The sequence below is a fragment of the Penaeus monodon genome, chromosome 33 (genome assembly GCF_015228065.2).
Source record: "Penaeus monodon isolate SGIC_2016 chromosome 33, NSTDA_Pmon_1, whole genome shotgun sequence".
Lineage (NCBI taxonomy): Eukaryota > Metazoa > Arthropoda > Malacostraca > Decapoda > Penaeidae > Penaeus > Penaeus monodon.
The window spans coordinates 18,286,586-18,289,836 of NC_051418.1; the positions used below are offsets into that span (position 1 = coordinate 18,286,586).

The 3,251-nt window shown below is 46.0% G+C and overlaps 1 protein-coding gene across 1 annotated transcript in view; it reads left to right on the forward strand.

Annotated features, from left to right (window-relative positions):
• The first annotated feature begins 1,491 nt into the window (after window positions 1-1,491).
• LOC119594121 (neurogenic locus notch homolog protein 1-like) overlaps window positions 1,492-3,251 on the forward strand; it is a 23,583-nt gene continuing 21,823 nt past the window's right edge. Inside the window, exon 1 of the mRNA XM_037943184.1 lies at window positions 1,492-1,628. The gene's annotated coding sequence lies outside the window, so the exon portion shown is untranslated. The remainder of the gene's footprint in view (window positions 1,629-3,251) is intronic.

Sequence of the window (3,251 nt, forward strand, 5' to 3'; positions counted from 1 at the left end):
CAGACTGAGCGTAAACATCCAAAAGCGGTTTCTTACCCCCCGCGACCCCTCCCTCACCTCCCTTCGACCATGGCAGCAGCTCACTGGTCAATTCCACCTGTTTATTTGCCTCAAAATCCGTCCAGCACTGACACCGCTTTTCACTGCGATCTCGCAAGTCAGCAAAATTACGCATACGTTCAAAATAGCGACACAGCCCGACAGCCATTTTATGATCTGTCCTTCGTTCACATTTTCTCTTGCATATTCTTTGCATCCGTCTTCTTCCAGGTGCGATGACTAAAGGCATTTATTGTCCGACAGCAGAGTAGGAAGATCCCATGTACTCGAAAACACGAATTCCGAGAATGAAAACGTGAATCTTGTTTACTTGGAACCAATAATTCCTGGAACACGGTTGTACTGTAGAAACAACTTGACATTTGTTTCCAATTTCATACTTTTTTGTTTCTTTGATGTATTCATTAGGAGTTATAATGTTTAAGAATTAGCCTTTGTTTTTATATTCTTCACCATAACTGATAATGAACTTTACTGCTCTGCCTTCGCCCTGCGACTCCCACTTCCTCTCCCCTCCTGACTTTTAAACCCACGCGCGTTCGCTAAGGAAACTTTACCGAAGGACTGTTGTGTCTCCTTGCCAATTTTCACAGATGGGGAGGAGAAATTGCATGCAAATAGGTGGCGGCTGAACAACGACTTGGATTTAGGATCTTGCGGATTTGTTTTGTTTATTTTTGTCTTTTTTGTGACTGTCATAATATCGATTCCATGGCTTTATCACCAATATAATGACTAACCTTTGATGACCACAACGATGAAAGGGAACGCTGTCTAGAGAACTGCTTCTCATACTACTCATCTGTAATCTGTGAGCTTCGTAGCAAGCGCGTGCAGAGTACGACCATTATCATTCAGTTCAACAGGGACGAATGCATAACAGGTGTCATACTCATCGTAGGGAGAGACGCAACAGGCAGTCTGTCTAGACATTCTGGTGACCTTAATCAACCATAAGGTTTCGTTAATTGATTCATAAATGCCAAGTTGCGATAATCAGTAACAAATACTTATCATATCTCAGACACATTAGAGCTTGTGACGTCATGCGTTGTATAGCAGTATCAAGTTGAGTCAGGAGGGAAACTTGGGGTGTCGGAGCTGGTCACCTTGGGAGAGCACCTTATGTAGGCACAGAGATGCGAGACTTCGAGGAATTTGTATGCCCGCGTTTGCTTTCGTAACCAATCTGACTACCGAACGCTCTCTTACGGAGCGAGGATGGGCTGAAGGGGTGAGGTAAAGTACATATGATAATACTGTGAAATGTGACATTCTTTTCTCTCTCTTTTGCCTAAATTCTAACACCATGATGTGGTCTCTCGCCTGAAGTTAGGGCAGGGACAAAATGGCCAAGAAGGGTATTCCAAAAACAGATCCCCTGCCCCCTCGCCTCAAAGGCCGAAGGAAAGTGGGGGCAGGCGAAGACCTCTGGCACTTAGGGCAGGTCGCGGGCACGCCTATGACGAGGCTCCGTCGCTGACAGCCACCGCCAGACTGGCAGAACCTGGTGTGGTGCCGAGGCGAGCGGTGGTAAATTTTCAGGAGGGAACACAGGGATTCTACAGGTAAGGCAGCGTTGCGTCATCAGCATTTCTCTAGTAATGTAATTAGGCTTTGCTGGTCAGGGGAAGCTTGGTCGGGAAGGCATGGCATCTTTCACGCCTCATAAATCAGCATTATTGAAGTGGTATGATATATGCTGCCGTTACTTTTGTTCTCATCGCCAGTGGATTCTATTTTGATAGATTTCGTGACTTGTTTACAATGTATAAGATCTTTATTTTTGAAAATTGGCTTCCTTACTTATTTACGTCTGCCAATGTTTATGTGAATATTTTTAGCGAAATACGATGAATGGTGACATGTGTCTGGTGAATTGGATGCAAGCTAACCTGAGCTTTAGTGACTGGTGTGATAACAAGATAACACTTTTCATGAACATGAGATATAGCGGCCATCGCGGGACAGCAAACACTGATACCGCACAAGCATATGGTCTACAGCACATCGTTTGCCCAGTGCTTGACTGCTTCGGCCATCGCCCTTCAGCCGCAGCCAGTATGGAAAGGCACAAAGGCAAAGAGGGTCTCGTCAGGACAATGTGTTCACTGGCCACTGAAGCGTGCTGTTCTGTGGACGGAATGCTGTGACGTGGACCTGTGCATACGTCTGTGGTCAGGACCATTGATCACCGGCTCTGGAGCCAAATTTGCCTTATTTATGCGAACAAGAAGGCGAAGTGCTGTATCTTTAGAATTATAGAATCAACGATCTTGAGAAATTTCTTTTTACCTTTTCCCGTGAAATGGCGATGTCTATAATTTTATATACTATTCTCAAAAGAAAACTGCTTAATAGGAAAAGTAAAATCCAAGTTTAATATGTCCATTTTTCATGTATCATTACCGGATTTGAATCTCCTTTTCTGTCTTGGAATAGAAATAATTAGATTATTACGAATAATTAGCGGGCATAATGGCAAGAAGGAAGGGCGTAACCCACAGCGGCTGGCTGGCACGGGCGGCAGGTGAGTGGGATGCACCAAGGTTGCGCCGAGACTCTGCCATCTGCGACAACTTCTTTCGGTAATCTGGTAATGGGAAGGAATTCCTATCTCTCCCAAGTGCCACGCGTGCATGGTGAGCAGAAACATGTATTAGAAAAGTCGAATCGAAATAAACACGACATTAGCGACGGATATTGACTTTGTATCAAATCGCTGCTCTGCTGACGGGCTGGTTGTCACCGCCCACTTCCCACGAGCCCTAAACCCTGCCCGTTTACCTGCGGCAGAGCACCCCGCCCACCTCAGGACGGCCACTGCGCACCACCTGGATCCGGGCCATCACGCCACCTCCGCCACCTCGGCTTTTGTAACAGCCAGAATTCCCTTTAGGTTTAAAAAAAAAATAAGTAAACTTATTGAAGAAGAGAATGTGGAAGACAACGAACGACCTGAGCGAAAAGTGGCGGGGCGTCGACTGAGAGGGAAAGGACGCATGACATGGCAAAAGTAAAATGATAAACAGATGATATGAAGAACGAAGGGCAAAATTAGATATCGACTGCCACTGGCTCCTTACCTTCAGTGCGTTGAAATCTCCGCAAGGAAGCCACGGCGGCTGCTTGCTCTCTTCACTGATCATGAGACGCTTTGGAGTTGCGCCCGAGGCATCTGCGGGACATTA